A 25000-nucleotide genomic window follows, 5' to 3' on the forward strand; every position below is an offset into this window, starting at 1 on the left:
TTAGTTTTAAGGTGTTATGGAAAATGAAATGAAGTTTTGTTTTTTTTTGCTTTTTTAATTTATCTTTATTATTTTTATTTATGTGGGTCTTTTAATTACCAACCGGAAAAATGTTTCTGAGTTTTGTAGTTCTTTTTTCTCTTATACTAAGCGGGGAAAATGTTGATGTGGTTTATAGCCTTTTTTCTCTTAAAGATGTTTCCATTATATGCGGTTCATGATATCCAAATGTACAATTTTTATTCCTCTTATATAGCCGCCATTTCAGGCGGCGAACGATATAAAACATGACTCATACATGCATATATTTACTTGTATGTGCGTATGTGCGTGTGTGTGTCTATGCGCATGCGTGTGTGTGTGTGTGTGTGTGTGTGTGTGTAGCAGGCACGTGTATGTGTGAGCATGAGAGAGATGGGGCGAAAGATAGAGGTAGACATACAGACAAACAGAAACAAAGACGGAGAAATACGGACATTTTGTGTGAGTAAATATCTACCTACATATGTGCATATATACCCTCGTAAGTGTCTGTAAATAGCAGAAATAGGAAGATGTACTTCATTTAAATATAATATTTGGTATTACACTGTATGGTCTATTTATATACATTTATGTGTATGAGTGTTCATACATACATATATATATGGGAGAATATACGAAAAAACAACAACAGACGAGGACAGGTGGTGTAAATAACAAAAGGATGTATTAGTATGACGCTCGGGAATACGGAAAGTCTTTGACGTTTCGAGCTACGCTCTTCAACAGAACGAATACGGAGACAAGGAGAAAAACACGGAGAAAAAAAATTGAGGAGAAAATATATATATATATATATATATATATATATATATATATATACATACAAACATACATACATATGAGTGCGTGTTTTATGAGTCCGTTTTGCTATAATTGTACCAGTTGTTCTAACTAAAATTTACTTTATATTTCACTGTGTTAGAAAGCCTTGGTTGGGAGAAACTATGCATTATTCGGCGTCTCCAACTTCAGCGGACTCTTATATGAAAGGTGGAATATTAATGAATGAGGGCCACAGAACTTGTGTTACGTAAACACCTTCATTATCTTAAAGCTGTTCCGGCTATAACGAGCCATATACCCGGAGCTGAATGCCAGTGCATCGAAGCCAGTAACATGTGTTCCTGTATGTATGTATGTATGTATGTATGTATGTATGTAAGTGTATAAATGCGGCCATCTATTCTTTCAAGTATATATTGAAAACATTTTTGTGTTTTACTTTTCTTTTTTATCCATGTATATTTTCATATTTTCGTAAGGGATCATTGCAATTTGCTTTTAATATCAAAGTCTCTGAACCTACCATAAATGTTTTTAAATCTTCACATTCTCATCCTCAGAACGGAGGAGTTTTGGCTTTGTGTTGTGACCTCTTTATAGTAGGCAGCTGCAATGTAATTGGAATAATCATTATCTGGAATCTTTATTTCTTTCAATTAGATTTAAATGTCATCAGAATATTTGAAAGTTGTGCTGCGCTAAGAGTGAGTATTTTTCCCTTATTACGTATCAAGTTTCGTGAAGAATTTTGTATAGGTCAGGTGTATGTTTTATTAATGTTTTCCTATCCGGTTTCGATTTGTGTCGTAGTGCAATGCAAGTGTTGCTTATTGTATGTACGTGGTGAGTAAGGAGGAGATATAACATTTGAATTGAATAGACTTACAGCTTTTACTTTATTCTTCATTAGTGCCTTAATTACTGACGTAATTACATACACGGATAATCAGACAAACATATACACGCATATACGTTTATATATGAATATGTGTCTCTTTTTACCTTTTAGTGTATACTGAAACCTCTGTGTTCACATGTTTGCCACACAGACGTTTGCTACATACACACACACATGCGCACCAGCTCGCGCGCGCACACGGATGCAATCCTATATATAAAGTATACGTTTGTACATAGGCGGATTTGTGTATATTTGTGTGTGCATGTGTATATGTGTTTCTTAACACGTGAATGCAAATATGTTGTAGACAAGAAGAATTAAAGGGAAAACTTGACGCAGTTGCGGAGTATCGATATTTTTTTATATTAAATTGAAAGATCAGATTTTTTCCCACGTTCCCTAGTCTCAATCAAAACCCGAACATTCATCATTCGAAGCCCTATGTTTTGATAATTACATATATTGGCTCTTGTTGCACTACGTTTGTTTATTGAGAGAAACCTTTATACTCCTTGGCTGATTTGCATAATTTACGAAAAGTGAGCAGAAATTCCACAAGAGACAATCACAAAGCTCATCAGATCAATGCCAAAAAAAGTTTCGGAATTAAAAACTGCAAAGGGAACGTCAACTAAATACTAAGTATGTAGTCCTACCTATCGATTACATTTCAATTGTTCGCTTTGCGTATTAAATAAAAGATTTTGAAAATTAAAGGTGTCTATTTACTTACTGCATGTCTGTGTACATCATGAATTTGTAAAGCTAAATATTTGCTTCTCTTGTGTTGTGTAAATTCATCCACCGTCTTATTATAAGAAATTAGTTTGAAAATGAAATATTGCTAATGTGCGCTTCCATGAGATGAACTATAAACTGATTTCATCAATTTAGTATCGGCTTGTGAAAGGAAAACATGGTTATTTACACTCTGACCCAAGCCTGCAAAAGAGGATTTCAGAGAATAGAAAATTTCAATTACTTGTTTACGGAATAAAAGCTTATATTTTATGCATTTTTCAAGTACGTGTTTATATATGTGTGTATGGAATTTAGCATGATACTCGAAGCTCGTGTTATGTAATTTCACAAATAGAAAATTAAACATATATGTGCAAATATATATGTGTGTATGCATGAATGTATGTATATGTATATATATATATATGCATGCATATATGTACGTATACATGTATATATAGCTGCCTTCGTTATATTATATATGTATATATATATATATGTGTGTGTGTATTTATATATATATATATATATATATATATATATATATATATATATATATATATATATATATATATATGTATATATATATATATATGTGTGTGTATATTTATATATATATATATATATATATATATATATATATATATATGTATGTGTGTGTGTGTGTGTGTGTGTGTGTACATAAGTTATTTAAGTTACCTAATATATATATATATATATATAAACACTTACATATATATGTACATGTATAGTATATGTATATTTATGTATATCTATGTGTGTGGCTGTGTGCATATGTACGTGTGCGTATATATCCATGTATATATATTTGTGTGCGTTTCTCCCTGTGTATATATCAATACATATGAGTTTGTGTGTGAATGTGTCGCTGTGTGGATGTATCTGTGTCCGTGTGTGTGTGTGCGTGTGTGTGTGTGTGTGTGTGTGTGTGTGTGTGTGTGTGTGTGTGTGTGTGTGTGTGCCCGTGCGAGTGCGTGTGTGTTTGTGTGTGATAGAAGCAGCCGATCTCCCGCTATTCCGATCGAGTTATGGAAACTTGTTTCCACTGGTTTTTCATTGATAATATTCGATCTCTCCCTCTCTCTCTCTCTCTCTCTCTCCTTCCCTCTCTCTCTCTCCCTCCCTCCCTCTCTCCCTCCCTCTTTCTCTATCTCTCTCTACCTCTCTATCTATTTATCTACCTATCTTTCTCTCATTCTATATATCTCATTATCTGCTCTCTTTTTCAGTGTATGTGTACGTGGTACGGATGTGTTTGTTTATCAGTATATAACTCTATCCTTAAGTTTAATATAACCAACTGAAAATATTGTTAATCTAATTATGACTAATATTCAATTAAATGCTTTACAATGTTGTTGTTCTTGTCGTTGCCTGTTTAATAATCTTACTAATATTTATATATTCGCCTACACAGCAATTACTAGCCTCGAGGGATTTTTATATCAAATCTAATTATCTTTGCATTCACTAATAATTTAGAGAAGAAACTGCTAAATAGCATATTCAATATATAAAATCTGTGTAAACCAAATATAGTATGATGTTTTAATGTAATTTTTAAGTTAAAACTATATTTTTTACTCTTGTATGGAAGTGGAAGTATTATAATATGTATGAAACGCCTAAACTTATATATTTTTCACATTCCAAAGCAACGTGTGTGTGTGTGTGTGTGTGTGCGGTGTGTGTGTGTGTGTGTGTGTGTGTGTGTGTGTGTGTATGTGTGTGTGTGTGTGTTTCTACTTAATTACAAGATTTGGTAGATATGGTAAACAAGTGTCTATCGAATCACATCCGGAAGTTTTAAAGGAAAGAAAGACTGAAAAAGGAAAAAAGAAAAAAAAGAGGAGAGGGCCCCTGCTGAAATGCCTTCCATCAGAAGTCACCCCAGAGAGATAAAGCTTCGGTCACTAAGCAACAGCAACAATTTCTAGCTTACAACTAAATTTTACATTCAAATATTATTCTATGTTAAACGCCTAATTTTTATATTCTTCACACCATAAATCAAACATACACACACGCATATATATATACACACACAAGCATATACACACACATAGACATGCATATCTATGTGTGTGTGTATGTATTTAGATATATATACACACACACACACACACACACACACACACACACACACACACACATGTATATATATATATATATATATATATATATATATATATATATATACATATATATATATGGATGTATATATACGACGGGCTTCTTTCAGTTTCCGTTTACCAAATCAATTCACAAAGCTCAATACGCAGATGGACTGGACCCACGATTATGTTGGTGGGAAGCAGAATTCTTACCACACAGTCATACATACGCCTATATGTATACACTAAAGTGTCACCTCTGAACCAAAGGCCACATTTTTTCTAGACAAATTAGTGAGACACTTGATGAAATAGAATTAAAATTCTAAAGGTGGTTTTCTAGTCCCCATTTCGACAATCAACGACAAGGGAGCAGCTGTTTTCGAAGACTCATATTGTTGTTGATTGCTGGAAATGGGGAGTAGATAGGCAGCCGACAACTGATGAAGGGTCATTCTTTGTATTACTTGTCCTTTTTTCTCTCGTTATTTGCGTATTTACCTTATATGTTTTCGTATATCATATTCTTTACTGTTGGCGTTGTCCTGTACCCATATATGCCTGTATATATATATATATATATATATATATATATATATACATATATAGAAATATTTAGAAATTTCTAAATTTTCAGTATGTTGGAGAAGCAACTCAATGCTAATCCCTGTATATTTATGATGATAAATGGTTTTACCGATAAAGGTTTTTTTCATACTGAACTACTTGGCAAAATTGTTAATTATTAATTCTATTATTAATTGACGATTCCTTGCCCTTATTCTTGTATGCATATATATATATATATATATATATATATATATATATATACATTTACACACACACACACGCACATATATATATTACTTATATTATCATTTAATTGAAAGCCACGCATCCATGTATGTATTTTGGGGGATGGGGTGAGTCGATTACATCGACCCTAATGTATAACCCGTTCTTCAATATATCGATCCCGAGAAAGATGAAAGCTAAAGTCGACCTCGGTGGAATTTGAACTTAGAACGTAGCAGCAGATGATATACCTTTAAGCATTTCGCGCCGTGTGCTAACGATTCTGCCATCTCGCCACCTTAATAATAACGAGAAAAAGAAGAAGAGGGTTCTAAGCACTTGAAAGACAGCTGAAAACTTGGGGATACCTAAAGCTACAGGTAGTAACCAGCTACCCACATAAATTCTACCAGGAATAAGACCGAACCTGAGCCTAACTAAAATAATAATAATAATAATAATAATAATAATAATAATAATAATAATCACCATTAATATTATTATTATTATTATTATTATTATTATTATATTTTTATTTTTATTATTATTATTATTATTATTATTATTATCATTATTGTTGTTATTGTTATTATTATTATTATTATTATTATTATTATTATTATTATTATTATTATTTATTGTCTTTGCACCGCTTCTTACGCCGGAAATGTACTACGGTGCTAGCTGTTCACTACTAGTGAACTAAGGTGACACCCCTTATTTTTTGAGCACCATCCGGAGTATTCGAGCAGTGCTGTTTTCTGCAAGTGCTCCACTCTTATTGCAGCCCTTATTTGTTCCATGTACAAGATTGTTACTCACTGTTCCCAGGGCCCCGATAATCATTGGTACTACAACCACCACCATTTTTATCGACCGCAACTGCTTAACCTCTCACGCTAACCTGTCATATTATTATTATTATTATTATTGTTGTTGTTGTTGTTGTTGTTGTTGTTATTATTATTATTCAGTGAGTGAGTGAGTGATTGAGTGAGTGAGTGATTGAATGAGTGAGTGAGTAAGTGAGTGAGTGAGTGAGTGAGTGAGCAGCGCATGCCATCAAAGTGACACTGGGGTGAAATATACGAAGCCCAAATACATATCATGACTACCCGTCTGATAAGAGTACACCAGTCACATGCATCACAACCATATGTGCGCGACATGGTGATCTCATATCAAGATAAACAGCGCATGACCTTGCTGGTGGGGCCCAGTTAGAATTTTCTTCAGTCGAGTAGCCCATCCCGCTCAAAAGGTCCTTGAATAAGGGTTGTTTAAGGATGATGAACGAAACACCTATGTTTCCAGAGGTGAATTATTCAAACGGCAAAGAATTCCTCTCAGCAGGTGGCTATGATGTTCCCTCGCTACTCCAGCTCAAGCACCAATAGACATGTTCAACTGGTTCTGGTCAAGCAACTGACAAGCAAATCTGTGGTATTGACCAGAATATTTGCTGTAGCCCATCCTTTATAACAAAACGCATGCCATCAAAGTGACACTGGGGTAAAATATACGAAGCCCAACACATGACTATCTGTCTGATCAGGGCGCACCAGAGCAGTGTATGTCATCAGAATGACACTGGGCTATAAAAAATATGAAGTCCAATATACCCATCATGACTACCCGTCCGATAAGGGTACACAAAGCACATGCATCACAAACATACGTAAGCGACATGGTGACATCATACCCTCATAGGCATGTCCTTGCAGATGGGGTCATTGGTACTTCAGGTCTAGTAGCCCATCTCGCTCAAAAGCTCCCTGAATAAGCGTTTTTGAAGGATGATGAACGAACCATCCATGTTTCCCGGAGTTAATCCTTCAAACCCCAATGAATCTCTCTCAGCCATTGCTATGGTGTCCTCCGACTACACCTGTTCGTCATCAGAGTTGCACTTATCGCCAGCCACTAAAGGAAACGCTTAACTGGTTAGGGTTAAGCGAATGACAAGTGAATCAGGGGTAATGAGCAGCAATGTCGGTAGTAGTAGTAGTAGTAGTAGTAGCAGTAGTAGTAGTAGTAGTAGTAGTAGTAGTAGTAGTAGTAATGGTGGTGGTGATGGTGGTGGTGGTAGTAGTAGTAGTAGTGGTAGTAGTAGTGGTAGTAGTAGTAGTAGTAGTAGTAGTAGTAGTAGTAGTAAGGCGGTGAGCTGTCAGAATCATCAGCGCGCCGGACAAGATACTTTGTGTTATTTCTTCCGGAGAAAAAGGAGAGAGAGAGAGAGAGAGAGAGAGAAATAGAAATGAGAGAGAGAAAGAGAGAGAGAGAGAGAGAGAGAGGAATGGCGAGAAAGATAAATATATCGTTTTGGATAAAATTATTGCTGATATATATGCGCAGACATAGTATATTAGTAATAGTAGGGTTAAAACGATCACTTTACAGCCGTGTTGTTGCGTGTTCAGTGCCTCTGCGTGACATTTTATACAAATATCTTCTCTTGTAGTTCCAGGCCAACCAGTGCCACACGTGCGTATTTGGTAATGGTTTAATTACGTCACCGTAACTTAGAATTTCGGCAAAGAAGCCGACAAAATAAGTACCAGACTTAAAAATAAGCAATAGAGTCGATTTGTCCGACTAACTCTCCGTGGCACTACACCAACTTGGTTGCATTCCAGTGACTGAAAGATCAAAACGATAAAATATGTAGACAATGTTTTTCAACACAGTAATCCCTCGACTAATGCGGGTGTTACGTTACAAAACACGCCGCGATAGGTGAAAATCCACAATGTAGAAACAATACTGTACTGTATATTTTTTTTATTATTTTTATAATTTGCATATTCTTTTGCTCTTTTACCTATTTCAGTCATTTGACTGTGGCCATGCTGGAGCACTGCCTTTAGTCGAGCAAATCGACCCCCAGAACTTATTCTTTGTAAGCCTAGTACTTATCCTATCGGTCTCTTTTGCCGAACCGCTAGGGTACGGGGACATAAACACACCAGCATCGGTTGTCAAGCGACGTTGGGGGGGGGGGGGGGGTTACAAACACAGACACACAAACATATACCCACACACATACATATATACATATACATATATACGACGGGCTTCTTTCAGTTTCCGTCTACCAAATCCACTCACAAGGCTTTAGTCGGTCCGAGGCTATAGTAGAAGACATTTACCCAAGGTCCCACGCAGTGGGACTGAGCCCGGAACCATGTGGTTCGTTACCACACAGCTACTCCCACGCCTGTATTTATTTTATCATAAATGTAAAACAACACCACGGAGGAATCGACTTAAGCTTAAATAATAAACCACAATAGGTGAACCGTGTTATAGCGAGGAATTACTGTAGTCAACTAGTTTCATTCTCACATTGCTAAATTGTTACAGAATCCTCTTTTCTCCTTGGAATCCACATACATTCCTGGAACCTTACACTTATTTACAAACATACACGTGATGCGTTTTATCAGAACCCACTGGATATAGTTTTAGTTAATCCTTTTTAGCAAGTAAGTCATTATCAAATTGGTAACTACATCTTAAAATGCTACGAAGAATAAGATGAATTCCGTATTGAATTGTTCTTACACCACTATCAAAATAAGATTTGACCTGCCGGTTGGAAACAAGACTTGACCTGCTACCTTGTTTACTTAAAACATCAATCGACCAAGCCAGATTTTCCACAAAATAAATACTCTTGTCACTAAATAAGAACGACTGGTTTTACACCTCGTATTTTCTTTAAGTTTATGCAAAATGCTGTTGTTTTTCCAAAGGCTGTCTATCCAATTTAGTATAATTCTTAATGAAGCGTAAAGACATTTCTGAAAGACTCCACAGAGAATAAATCTTTTTTATTTGATCTAAACATTTTATGTCATTTTAATCTGTTTCAATCAATTTTAAGCAATTGAAAAATAAAATAATTGAACCCACAGGACATATTTATCGACAGCGAATAAAAAGTAACTTCATTCCTAATTCCAAATTGACACCGTGTAACAGGCAACTCTAAAGTATACACACAAACATACATACACACATACATACGCTCACATATACATATCAAAATGAAATTACTCACTTTATAGGCCCCCACCACTTTATCACACCACTTACCCTAAAAAAGAATCTCTGTTGACATAGAGTCGCTAACACATCGTGTCTCGTTTCTATTAGAGAGCAATGAGGCGAAACGAACAATCAAAATAAAAAATATATATATGGCCCAATTATATTAAACTGTCCGTCTGCGAATTATAACAGAAGACAAAACGAAAGAGAATCATTATTTATGTCTGATTTTATACTCATCGCATTTTTTAATATTTGTTTGGTTTGCCTGTCATATCCTTTGTTATCATATTCTCGCCTATATTCCGAAAACGAATTTTGAAATATTCCAAATGACGAATGTTAAAGTTGATTTTACATTAAAATCCCAATCACACTTCTTACTCTTCCTCCAACAGTTTTCAGGAAGCAATAAATCATTCTGAATCCTAAAACAACTCTAGAAGAGCAAGTATGACTATGTAAGTAAAAAGTTCGCTTGGCGACCCTGTAATTTCGTGTTCAGTCCTACAACGAGGCACCTTGGGCAAGTATCTTCAGCTATTGCCCCGGACGGATAAATGTGTTGTGAGTAATTTACTAGATGGAAACTGTATGATATGTATATATATATATATATATATATATATATATATATATCACACTACACACGTTCATTCCAACCATTGTTGTAAACAGCGGAAGTGAGCTGGAACAGTAAAACTTTGTGCGCATGCACAGTAGATTTCAAGGTCAATCTGTGCCAAGTAGTTTCACTCTGCATGCTTCAGATTCGTTACTATGACAACAGTCCGTATATATAGGCCGCGTATATATGTGTGTATGTGCGTGTGTGTGTGTGTGTGTGTGTGTGTGTGTGTGTGTGTGTGTGTGTGTGTGTGTGTGTGTGTGTGTGTGTGTTTGTGTGTGTGTGCTTGTGTATACATATGTCTCGGACTTTCTGTACCTCCCTATTCATTTGGAGACAGGACCCGCCAGAGGCTTCCAGAACTTGAAATAGCACGAACTCGCATCAAACTGTTTTGAATAATACATACATATATACATACACACATATAAATATATATATATATATATATATATATATATATATATATATTGCTGATAACCCCTTCGGTCATGACTGACCAGGGGATTTTACCTAAAATGTTACCCTCCGAGGCACAAGTCCGGGCAAGATTGTTTATGGAAGACCAGCAGTCGCCCATGCATACCAGTCTCCCCCCTCCACGCCACCGATGTTATCCAAGGGAAAGGCAAAGGGGCCGATACAGCTTGGCACTTGTGACATCGCAACTCATTTCTACAGCTGAGTGAACTGGAGCAACATGAAATAAAGTGTCGACGCTCTAACCACTAAGCCATGCGCCTTCACTATATATTTAAAGTGAGAGAGAGAGACTTGGTGTAAACAAATTAAATTGTCACCTGTATTTCATTCTAAATGTATGCACACCATTAGAGAGTATGCTGCCATGGAATTCCACAATGCTATACTCTCTACCTGCATTTATATGTAGCGTTATACACAGATAGCGATATACGTATACACACACGCGCACATGCACATAGACAGAGACACACATATGCATACACAAAGGTGTGTGTACTCGTTCATTTGTGTTTGCAATCGCACCATTTGGTAACCGGTTTATTTACGTCTCTGTAACATAGAGGTTCGGTAAAAAAAATTTAAAAAACCGACAGAATAAGTTCTTGATTTAATTTTGTCGACAAAAATATTTGAAAGTGATGCTCCAGCATGGTTGCAATTCAATGGCTGACACAAGTAAGAGGATCCAAGAGTTAACAAAAATAACATATCACTTATTTGCGATGAAGTTTCAGGCTTCTGAATCACGTAAGGAGACGAGTTTGTCAAACTGTTTTTCTCAGCTCTAACGTATCAGGTAAAAATCCAATTAAGGTAACTTTTAATCGGCAGGTGATATCTAGAATAAATTCAGAATTCATTATTAATTCTTTATATCAAGCAAATATTTCTTTTACACTGTGTATTTATTTTATTTTCTCGTATTTTGTCGTTATGTTTTGTTCTGTTTTTGTTTTCATTTTTTTTTTCTTTTTGTGTGTGTGTAGCTGATGATATATGGAAATGGATAGCTTTCCACATGAACACGAGATCACAGACAGCCAGTAAAATATAAATGCTTTTAATGTATGGAAATGAACGCAAGTTTTTTTATTTTTATTTTTATGTAGATAAAGCTCAATTCTAAGATGTGTGAACATTAACAAATCCAACGTATTTGTATGAATTTTACATGCCGAGAGAAAAAACTATGTTATAGCATATATAAGTTCGTCTACATCTAAATGGATGCATGTATGTATACCTGGAGGGTGTTACTGTTTATTTATTTATTTATTTATTTATTTATTTATTTATTTCAAATGGCATGTAGAGCGTTAAATATAATGTAACAAGACGAATATGTAACGCGAAAATGTGGTGAATATGCTATGAAAAGATTTCGAATCTTGTCTGAGTTCTCTTTTATCCTTTTATTTGTTTTAATATTATCAGTTAATTGCACTGCGGCCATGCTACTGCACCACCTTGAAGGGTTTCAGTTAAACAAATTTCACTTTACGTCGACGTAAACAAACCAGTACTGTTTGTCAAGGGATAGAAAAAACAAAGACAATGGTCACACACATGCACAAAAACAAATGGCTTCCCAACCACATTGCTCCGAGTTCAATCTCACTGCAGAGCACTTTGGGCAGGTGTCTTCTATCTTATCCCTGGCTCGACCAAAGTCTTGTGAGTGGAAATGGAAAGAAGCCCGTCATGTGTGAGTGTGTGTGCATGTGTGTGTGTGTTTGTATCTTTCTGCTTGCGTTTGCACCCGCAACCACTTGATAACTGGTATTGGTTTCTCTAGGTTCTCACAACATAGCGGATCAGCAAAAGAGCCGATAAAATAAGTGCCAGATTTAAAAGTAATAAGTACTGGAGTCGACTTGTTCTACTAAAAACACTTGAAAGCTGTGCCCAAGCATGGCCGCAGTCTAATGACGGTAACAAGTAACAGTTGAAAGGTATATAAATATGTGTGTGTGTGTGTGTAAGAATATGTGTGTGTGTAAGAATGTGTGTGTGTGTGTGTGTGTGTGTGTGTGTGTGTGTGTGTGTGTGTGTGTACACGCGTGTATGTATGCATATATGTACGTATATGTGCAGATTTGTATGTTTTGTTTTATGCTCATATATACTAGACATGCTCATATATACTTAAATGATAAACTTCAGGAAAATATTACAGATTTTTACAGTTCCAGTGATGGATCGGATCTGTAGTCTTCGAATCAGCTTTCTCATTTCTGGCTTTGAAAAGCCTAATTTCTCAAGATTGATATTTAGGCAGTGTGTTACATATCCGAGTGCCCACATAATTACAGGTATAACCCTGAACTTGTAATCTGGATAGAGTACCTGCAGATTTCTCAATAGTTCTGAGTAGGTAATCTTTGTCTGTCTGTCTGTCTGTCTGTCTGTCTATCTGTATGTATGTATGTATGTATGTATGTATGTATGTATGTGTGTGTGTCTGTATGTAAGTATGTATTCATGTATGTGTGTGTGTATGTATGTATGCATGTATGCACGTATGTATGCATACTTGCATGTATTGTGGATGTGTGAGCGTGCAGTTGGTTGGAATTTGAATTACTGATGCAATCCACCTGATGGGCTCTTACACATTATCCGTCTACCCGTCGACCTGAGTCTATGATGAAGATATTTACCCAGATACAACGCAGTGACATCAAACTCCAGACCTCTTAACTACTCGGTCGTGTTTTTATGCACTGTATGTGTATGTGTATGGAGCGAAACAGAGGTGGGGCGAAAGAATGAAAGAAACTCAAACATTTTAAGTGAAGGAATTCAATTCATAAATATTATTCAATTCATAAATTATTATGTTGTATGGCAGTGGATCTCCGTCGCTCAAACATGTACATGCAGTAGAGTAATCAGCAGAATTACCTGCACCTGAATTAACATGGTAATGGTTGAGAAGCTTATAGTCATGTCTGTAGAAAGCTCAGCCATTTGTGCGTTAATTCAGGATCAGATGTTTCGAGTAATTCATGCCAAGTCAGCATGACACAATATATAACAAGGCTGTAGCTTATGACATAACTGCAAATTTAACCTGATGGTCTTCTATAAAGTTTCCGCCTACCCAATATCATTTTGTCCCTCTAAATGGAGTCTACATATTTCATTTGAATCTTATATTCATTCTCAATCAAAGTCTGATGGATTTGATCAGATCTTATTGGATATAGCTTTATTTAAACCTTTGGTAGCTGCAGCTTTAAATGCTTTGAAGAAGAGCATGAATTCCAAATTGAATTGTTTCTACGCCACAGCTGAAACATGATTTGACCTGCCGGTTGGAAACAAGACTTCACCTACTGCGTTGTTTACTTAAAACATCAAATCGACCAGGCCAAATTTTTCATAAAATAATACCCTTATCTCTAAATATGAATGACATGAAGCTGGAAAAAATTACATTTGCCCAAGACGCCAGCCAGTCGAATCGAACCTTGGACCTCGTTATTGTGAAGTCAATTTTAATGATGGCTTCAAATTTTGGTATACGACCACCAATTTTAGGGGAGGAATTAAGTCGATTACATTCACCTCAGTGCTCAACCGGTACTTATTTTATCGACCCTGAAAGGATAAAAGGCAAAGTCGATCCCGGTAGAATTTGAACTCAGAACGCATGAAATGTCGCTATATTTTGCCCGGCATGTTAACGATTCTGCCAGCTCGCCACCTTCAAGCGAATTTCAATAATACTACGCCAAATATCTTGAGGTAAATGCATTCTAATTTGTTATTTGAATTTTATGCCTAATTTCCACACTGCACATACACTATTGCATAATTATGTAAATGATTCTGATTTCCAGCCTCAGGTGTAATTGTAATATAATCTTTTCTTTTACGTGTTATAATTTCACCGGAGGATGACAGCAGTTTTCTCATCTGTGATTCTTCTGTAAAATTCCTTATATAATATCCTAACCTCTGCTACTATTCATAAATATTTCTGTAGTATTATATTAAAAAACGTTTTACCTTCTAAATTCAGTTGTTCCACTTATTCCAATTAAGTGATTGCATTGAATATATGCGTGATTATTTGCTGAGAAATGAATAAAAGGAATAACGTAAATGCAACAATGGCTGCCATTGAATAATAGCTTTAGAAGAGCAGGGTATACCAAAGACTCTGGTCGCCTCAAAACTGTAATAATGGGGAAAACATGCCAACAGCTATGAAAGAATAACATCGGTTTCATATAAAGCGAATAAAAACAACTGAGATTGAAGATGTAGAAGATGCATAATTAAGGTTTTGTTCTAACGTCAAAAGTTAACACGTAGAAATTGTTCATCATGTGACTTGTTCATTCAGGACAATAATAGCAAAATAATTAATTCTTCGTCTGTAATGAAACAAACCAAAGCAAGATAACTTCATTAAACCTTTTGGCCATTAAACACTGCAGATGCAACACTTAATTAGTTCACTGCATTGAAAAACATAAATCATGTCTTCTGTTTATTTTATTTTTATTTTATTTTTTATCACAATATTTTTTTTATATAATTCTGCACGTGTGACAAACTTGGTTAGAAGTTTTTGATTTTATACAAGAGAGAATAATTCGTACACGATACAATTAATCATTAACCGACATCAACAATATATCATCTGTCTTTAATCATACGGATAGAGCTCATAGGAATATATCTATATATCAATGTGATCATTTAAAATAAAATATATATATTTATATACGCATTCGTAAGTGAATATAAAAGAGTTTAGGTGTTTATAAATGGTTAGCATGGCTTTAAGATAAAAATGAAACAAATGTACTGACGTTTTTAGGTTCGAATTCTGGATGCAATCTGCAGCAATTCCAAACTAAAATTATTCTTTTCCACTCTAGGCTCAAGGCGCGGAATGTTTGTGGAGGGGGGCCAGTCGATTAGATCGACCCCAGTGTTCAACTGGTACTTATTTTATCGACTCCTAAAGGATGATGTCAAAGTCGACCCCGGCGGAATTTGAACTCAGAACGTAAAGACACGAAATACCGCGAAGCATTTCGCCCGCCGTGCTAACGTTTCTGCCAGTTTGCCTCCTTCCAAGGCAGAATTATTAGTAACGTTATACTATTCCTGACGTTTTGTTGGAGTTATCGGCAAATTCTCCAATATTTTATTCTAAATAGTAATGCATGCGTTGTATGCACACACACACAGGAGTTTTAGGCGGGCAATTTAAAATGGTCGTTTAAATTACCACTACAGTTATTGAACCATGCCTCCATCGCACCATGAAAAGACTTCATTCTCGATAGAAAAATGACCCGAACATACATACATATACACACACATACACACGCATACACATACATACATACATACATACATACATACATACATACATACATACATAGCATGGGGGCCCTGATCAGCCCAATTTACTTGATTACTTGCGAAAGATAAGTGTGGTCGCTGATTATCTTGCTAAATATGGCCCGTTCTCTTCTTCCTAATGGTTTGTCTAAGCTTTCTGAATTTCTCAGTACACTACCCGCTGTTCAAAGTACATCCGCATTCCAGATAATCAAAACGAGTAGACCTCTTGTAATGCCGCCAAATAGTCTCCATCACTTTCTGTGCTAGTTGCTTGCACTTGAGCTTCTCAGGCCTTGGAGAAAAAGGTGTCACACCATTCCATAGACTGGACCTTCTTTTCCAGATCATAAATAAACACCTACATTTCATCTCTTCTCACACGAGCGGAAAAAATATGTCTTCATTGGTTTCAAAGGCATACAACATATCTGAGCAGACGTATATCGTTTCTCTAGTTCAAATCAGGTGTCAACAACTAAGGTACCAACTCTTTACACGCTGTCCAATAACCATAGTCTGCCACTGTTTTTGGTAATGCATATTGACCTCAGTCCAGTTGTACAATAAAGTGATTCATGTAGACACACGAAGTGGATTTAGTTTGTCTACACGAATCCCTTTGTTCACTCACTGGCGATTCGCATCAGTCATTGTTATTTACGTTCTCTTGCTGCATGGCTTGTGTTTAATACTGGTTTTCTATCCTTTAAACTTCTACCTCCATCCATACACATTACTCTCAACGGTGTCATCTCCGTAGAAAAAGTGTAGCTTCCTGAAGGTGTCGGGCAGCCTGCAACGTTCCTCCACCGTGAACTCAGTGACCACGTGTTGTTTCTGCTTGGAACCAGTCATTAGCCAACAACGAAGAACCGTAAGAAGATTTACTGTAGAGAAAGAGTCACTCTACTAATAAGTGCTGTTTTAACGACTTTTGTCAGTTGTTAAAAAAGTTACGCTCATTTTTGCATTTCTTTCAGTTCAACATGCATGTAAATATGTGAAGGCGTGTGGCTTAGTGGTTAGGGCATTCGGCTCACGATGGTAAGTTCGTGAGTTCAATTCCCGGTGACGCGTTGTATCCTTGAGCAAGACACATTATTTAATGTTGCTTCAGTCCACTCAGCTGGCAAAAATCAGTAGTAGCTGTATTTCAAAGGGCCAGCCCTGTCACACACGGTGTCACGCTGAATCCCCCTGAGAACTACTTTTAGGGTGCACGTGTCTGTGGAGTGCTCAGCCACTTGCACGTTAATTTCGCGAGCAAGCTGTTCCGTTGATCGTATCAGCTGGGAACCTCGTCGTCGTAACCGACGGAGTGCGCCTTTTGGTACTCCATGCAAATATACATGTATATCCATACATGCAAATATTGTTATAAGCATCACATTCACAAGCATTCGAAAATTTATCATCGCTGGATATATTTTTAGAGATGTTAATATGTATTCATTGAAATATTTATAAGAATTGTTTTTGTAAAGCATATATTAAGATCCATTTTTAAAAGGAAAACAATGCATTGAAAGATGTCGCGAAAGATAAACTACGAGTCAGGTTAAAAAAATATTAAGGCAGGCTGGTCAAAGATAAAACACCTTTGATTATACGTATGCTTGATCATGATTGACCTTCATCTAAAAAATATAACTAAAACCAAATATGTTACTTAATTAGAAAATAATTATTTATATTATCATCTATAATCTTCAAGGTCGTTAAGGTGAGATTTTAACAATGTTTAACCATCTACATTATAAACAGAATCTGCAGCAGTAAATATATTATCTCATAATAAATTTACATACATTTTTATTTATTTCTTCTCTTATTTTTATAATGAGTTATAATTAAGATTTCATTGTGTGTTTATTTATACATTTTTGAAAATAATAACTGGTTGTCGAATGAATGATTCCATAGTTCTAGCATTCTGTAATGTTTCTTCGTTAATTAAAGAGTCTATTATTACATTTTGTATCATTGTACAATCATATAACATGAAATCCTTTAATAAAGAAAGACTTTACTAATGACTGTGACCTCGTCAAAATTATTGTAAGCGCTAATTTAAGAAATTTGCACTGTTTAAAAATCAATGCAATCTTTGAGAAGATTTAACAAACTGTTCGATTGCAATGAAACATAATAAAATAAAATAAAATAAAATAAAGTCATTGTATTTCCAAGAATAAATGTATTCAGTATGCGGTTTGTGTGTATGTACATGTGTTTCAGAGAGAATGCCTATCCATACACATACAAATACACACGCATGTTTTTTTGCATCTTCTATATCATACACACATGCACACAAACACGCACATACGTATATATGTATTACTTCGAATGCCCGGAAATGCGGGGGGGGGTTGAACATGTGTATATGTATGCATGTATGCATGAATATTCCTTCAAACGCTCGGGAAGCTCCCAAAATGAAGTCGATAGATTTGGCTAGCAATGTGGAGGAATAAAAAGTGGAGATCGGTGTTCTGGTAACGTAGTAACCGAGGCAGGAACTGAAATGAGAATAATCAGATAATACCTCTGTTAACATCGACGGATTTCTCTTCCAGAGTGAAGAACATATTCTATAATACTGGTGTTCAAAAAGCCCTACTGTATGATAAGTTGAGAAGTTTAGAAAGACGAGATGAAATGTAATGCTACTGAGCAGAAAGTGTAATGGTGTGCATACATTACAGGTACATATGAATTGGAAATGAAGGGTGATATAAGAGGAACCGACGCATTTTAAAAGGGAAAAGCCTACACAGGTACAAACAGACGGTTCTTAATGACATGGTGATCGCTCCAACAGAAAGGAGGATATGGAAGAGGAAGACCAACGAAGAGATGGAGGAAAACTAGTTAAAAATTGCCTCACATTTCCATGAAAAATATTATATAGGGCCGAGTGGAGTAGCGAAACACTGTGCAGTAGATGTGCCTAAGTATGCAATAATGGGAAAATGGGTGTAAATAAGACGGTGGCTATGAAAATTGGGATATGTAATATCTTCCATATTTGTGGCTCTCTCGCCCATTCTCTTCATATAAAGTACAGATTTCCCGCTCTTACTTTCTCTTCATTACCCTCTCATGAATCACTCATCTTCTCTCATATCATTTGCTATGTCTACCTATCATATGACATTATACAGAAGGCATGCAACCGTTTTCTTCTAATTTGCTATAGTTTTCTGAAAAAAAAAACAAAAAAAAAAACAGAAAAGCACGTTTAACATAGCAAGTTTACTCTTCAGGTTTATTTATTTATTCTTTTTTTTGTGGAGAGGGAAGATATCGAAATAATCTCCTCCTGGAAATTGTTCACAGTTCATATATGTGTTTAAGTATGCGTCTGTCATTCATTCAGGTATTCACACACACACACACACACACACACACACACACACACACACACACACACACACACACACACACACACACACAGAACAGAGTCTTACACACACACAAACAAAGACATAACACATACACACACATATATATACTACATATATAGATATTATATATATCTATCTATATATATATATATATATATATATATATATATATATATATATATATATATATATATATATATATCATATATATATATATATATATACACACACACATATGTATACAAGTATTAATAAATATGCTATATACGTATATATGTGGTCGTGGGTGTGTGGTAAGAAGCTTGCTTCCCAAACACATGGTTCAGGGTTCAATCGATTGCGTGGTACCTTGGCCATGTACCTTCTACTATAGCCTCGGGCCAACCAAACCCTTGTGAGTAAACGTGGTGGGCAGAAACTGAAACAAACCCATTGCGTGTGTGTGTTTTTGTGTCAGTGTTTCTCTCCCCACCAACACTTGACAACCGGTGCTACTGTGTTTACGTCCTCGTAACGTACCGATAGAACAAATATCAGGTTTATAAACAGTAAGTACTGGAATCGATACATTCGACTAAAGATTCTTCAAAGCAGTCTCCCCACCACGGCTGCAGTCATTAGACTGAAACAAGTGCAGGGTAAAAGAAATGAAATTTATATATTTATATATATATATATATATATATATATGTTAATTCTCTAAATGAAGTATTAACAGTAACTGCACGATAAAGTGTAGTATATTGCCACTTAAGTGTGGCTGACCCCTAGGGGTGGATGTTACTGTTGCTTTTAGCCCCAGGAGGACATCTCCTCCAGCTGGCTTATCGACACACGACTGTGTCCTGTTTGCCAAGGGAGTTATCCCTCTCACCACGACCAGCAGCACGAACGTATCCGGATTTCAGGGTTATTTCCCTTCTTCGGCGTTCGACAGCTGATGACCTTGGTTCATCAGCTGTCGAACGCCGAAGAAGGGAAATAACCCTGAAATCCGGATACGTTCGTGCTGCTGGTCGTGGGGAGAGGGATAACTCCCTTGGCAAACAGGACACAGTCGTGTGTCGATAAGCCAGCTGGAGGAGATGTCCTCCTGGGGCTAAAAGCAACAGTAACATCCACCCCTAGGGGTCAGCCACACTTAAGTGGCAATATACTACACTTTATATATATATATATATATATATATATATATATATATATATAAGTAATGTAGAAAGGGTTAAAATTGAAGCTGTGTCTTCTTGAAGCACATCTGCTTAACCTAGCATACCGAATCTGTATTTAGTGTTATATATGTGTGAGGTATGCATAAAACTTGAAAATACTGAAAAACATTTTTGCAGAGTTATTTTATATCAAAACAGGAAAATCTTTGTATTATTATTCATCATTACATATACTTCACTTACTAATAGGTGTTATAAAGTATTGTACATGGTATAATTTGATTCTCTGTCTGAAGAATTCCTAATAGATGATATCTTACATGATTTTTTTACTGCATGTACAATTGTGTAACTCTTATTAGCTAATTTAAAAGTGTGCAATGGTGAATGAATAACCCATAAAATGTTTTCCAGTCTCCTGCATTGGTAGATAGATAGATAGATAGATAGATAGATACATTTCTTTTATTAGCCACACAGGGCTCAACGAAGATGGGACAAATACAATGTAGAGCTTTTCTTTTTGGGAGAGGGAAGGAAAAAAGAGGGGGGGAGTCGATCAAAAGGGATCGTAGGAAGGAAAAAGGGGGGAGTTCGATCAAAAGGGATCGAAAAAAGGGCGATCAATAGGGATCGTGTATCTCACAGTAATGTTCTCGTGTAAAAAGAAGGGAGGACAGTTTAGATAGATAGATAGATAGATAGATAGATAGATAGATAGATAGATAGATAGATAGATAGATAGATACATGTAGGCATGTATGTATGTAAGCATGTATGTATGCATGTACGTACGTATGTATGTATGCATGTAGTAAATGTATCAATAATTTTTCTATTTTTAAGATATAAATTTTCAAAACTACATTCAGAAACCAAATAGCATTGTAATATATTTGTACTCTAACGCGCGATTACTTGTTAAATGTTCAAGTCTTTCAAACAGTACAACAGGCTAGAAATAATACCGAGACCGCTAATGCACCATGCTAATGACGTCAAGAATTAAGAGTACATATATAACTTCTTCATTATATATATAGTAGACTTGCTAAAATATGCGGTGATTAATTAATAATTAATCATTTTCTACCGTTGTTATTGTTGTTGTTTTCTTTCTTTCCCCGGAAACACTTACCAGACAAGACTTGCTAGCAGACAGACTGGTAGGCATTTTTAAAAATAATACAGTTTACTTTTCTCTTTTCCTGAGAAGTTATTTGACTGGTCTTGTCGGTTGTAAAGCAATCTGAAAATGTCGGGTGAACAGGTTCACTGATCGAGGAGGCATCACAATAGCTATCGTTTCATTAGTGACTGTAGGAGTAGTTTATTTCACTAATAACAGACAGACATTCATTGTAAATCGCACTTTGAATAGTAAAAAGGATCAGACAAAAACTGTTTTCTATTTTACTGTTATGACTTTGTGCTGGTGCAGGTCATCGGGGTTTAATACTATCTTTTATCTGAGATGTAAATGATTGTAATGGCATTTTAAATGTAGTCAGCTATAGAAATAACAGATCATCAATTATAAGGATGGGTAGAGAGGTCGGTCGTATGACACAGAACAATGAACTAATTCCCTCAACTTTTTTTTTCTTTTTTTCTTCAGCAAGGATGACATTTGAATAACATTTGAACGCAAAGTGTTGGCGAGCCTCTGATCTCTGAAAATAGCAAAATAAAACTTTTCTGGACAGTAGCCGGATTTCACAAATTTAAATATCACACCGGACACTTTTTGCCCGTAACCTTTTTCGTGTAAGTATCAAAGTATATTTCAAAGTGAAATTATCGCTTAAATAAATATTTGTTTATATATAAATATAAAATAACTTTATTGCATTGTATGGCATATTATAAAATTTTTCTCAGATAGATATGAAGTCGCTTTTCTTGAACATCGTATTCGTATCTTTTATGATTTTCACATTAATTACCCGTAGGTGAACATTAGATTTATATAACTGTTACTACTCTGTAAACACATTGAAATTACTGGAAGCTAGGTAAAACTATATAATTCTTCAGAGAAATGCTAATGGTCCGACATTGGCTAGTACAAATTTGGATTGAGGGGGTTTATACGAGTTTGGTTATTTGAATACTCTAGAGTAATCTTAGATTTCTGAACGCTGTATCTTTCTCTGATTCCTGTGGCAAATTCAGAAAGAAGATAGCATCAAACTGCTTAGTTGTATTGGAAATGCCATGTCAATATAATACAACAAAATTTATGTATTTCTTTTTCCTATAAAACTTTTCAGTTAACAGAACACTAAATTAAATGATGAGTTTGTTAATAGTCGGATTTTTTCGAGCAATCTGTCCAGCAACTGGTGGTAAATATCTTCCGTTGGAGGAAGCAATTCAGCCAGCCGAATGCAGACGATTGTGTTCCTTTCCCTTGGGTCACCTCCTTCAAAGCAAAATACACATCTTACTTGGTAACAGTTACAATAAATACAGTTACACATATTTCTTCCGCTATCATTGTTCTTCTGCTTTCATGGCTATCCTGATTATCAAGTACAGAATATGTCTCCTTTTCAATGGTTGTCTCTAAAAAGCAGAAGATTAAATATAGCTCCTTAATCTATGATACTCATTTTGCAATAATGGGTGCATAAAATTCTATATAAAATTCGATTCCGTATGTTCATTGAAAATAAAACTTGCCAAACTGAAGAGGTAAGTAAAAAATGTATTTATACATACATGTGCGTGCATGTGGAAGTGTTTGATGTGTGGTTATACAAGGAGACAGGATACATTTACATGTACATATATATGTTTATATATGCAAACACATATACGTATATATATATATATATATACAGTCATTGCATTAATACACTATCGAACACGAACTGCTCCCTCCCAGATCTGGCTAATCAGTACAATTCAAAGAAATATGAAACGAAATAATTCTGTTTCAAATGCATGATGTCATCGTGCCTAAATCAATTTCTCTCTCTCTCTCTTTCTCTCCCTCTCTCTCCCCCTCCCCTCTCTCTCTCTATATATATAACTCACGCTCCACCTATTATTTCTACCGATAGGTATGCGTATACGTGTAGGTGGGTGTTTATGTATGTATGTCTATGTGCGTGCGTGTGTGTGTGTGTGTGTGTGTGTGTGTGTGTGTGTATCAGCCAAAACTTATATATATGCATACATACGTATATATATGAGTGTGTTTCTGCCTGTGTTCTTATGTATATTCGTGTGTATGTAAACATATATGCGTATGTGTGTAAATATATATATATATGTGCATGTGTGTGTATATACATATATATACCTATATATATGTATATATATATATATATATATATATATATATATATATATATATATATATATATATATATATATATATATATATATATATATGCATATATGTATATGTATATATATACATATATACATATATATGCATATATATATATATATATATATATATATATATATATATATATATATATATATATATATATATATATATATATATATATATATATATATATATGTGTGTGTGTGTGTGTGTGTGTATAAATATATATATGATTACGTGTGAATGTATATATATCTATATACACATAAACACTCAAACACACACAACTTCAATGTGTTATTCATATCTGAATGACACATCACAAATGCACTGATTCAGCATCCAAACATTTCGATTTTCACGTAATTGACACACAATCATCACCATCATTATTTTCAACATGACTAATATTAGTGTTATTATTATTATTATGTTTGTTTTTTTTGTGGTTCCTTCTGATATTATTATTGTTGTTATTACTGATGTTATTTACTTGTAAGATTCATTTCGTTCGTATATTTGACATTTTACTTTCACTTTCAGCAAATTGGCGGAGTAAAAGAAAAAAGAACGGCACACCAATACATTTTTGAGAGAAACATTACAGATTTTTATCTAAACGTTGTAGTTCAATTCGTAATTTAAAAGAATGAGAGGAACACAATCATATGAGTGAAAGCTTAACTACATCAAGGATTCTTAGCTGATAAATTACGATATTTATGGGCTTCCATCATTTTCTCTTATTTAAAAATTAATCCTTTCTTTTAGCCTTGAGTTCTTTATTCTTTTGTTGTTGTTTTTCGATTTTTCTTTACTTGCGTTTAATGCGGTTCATTGACACATTAGCGTTTAATGCAGTGCTGATTAATGCTTTGTTGATAATGTAGCTGATGTATACATGTAAAGCAAGATTAGGTAGATTAGCTTGAGCGAAAATATTTAAACATATATATTCATTCTCTATCCAATATGTATGTCTATGGTACTGATGTAAAGACTTAAAGATAGATAGATAGATAGATAGATAGATAGATAGATAGATAGATAGATAGATAGATAGATATATGCATGTATATATATATATATACATAAAACATGTATGCACATGTATATGTGTGTGCGAGATTATATGTGGGTG

At 35.1% G+C, this 25000-nt stretch overlaps 1 long non-coding RNA gene across 1 annotated transcript; it reads left to right on the top strand.

The window, feature by feature from the left end:
* The first annotated feature begins 98 nt into the window (after positions 1-98).
* LOC128249321 (uncharacterized) lies at positions 99-24578 on the top strand. Its single transcript, XR_016244031.1, has 4 exons — positions 99-483; positions 1489-1532; positions 22135-22283; positions 24403-24578. It is a non-coding gene; the product is annotated as an uncharacterized LOC128249321 (long non-coding RNA).
* The last annotated feature ends 422 nt before the right edge of the window (positions 24579-25000 follow it).

The sequence above is a fragment of the Octopus bimaculoides genome, chromosome 13, assembly GCF_046866305.1.
Source record: "Octopus bimaculoides isolate indiv1 chromosome 13, ASM4686630v1, whole genome shotgun sequence".
Classification (NCBI taxonomy): Eukaryota; Metazoa; Mollusca; class Cephalopoda; order Octopoda; family Octopodidae; genus Octopus; species Octopus bimaculoides.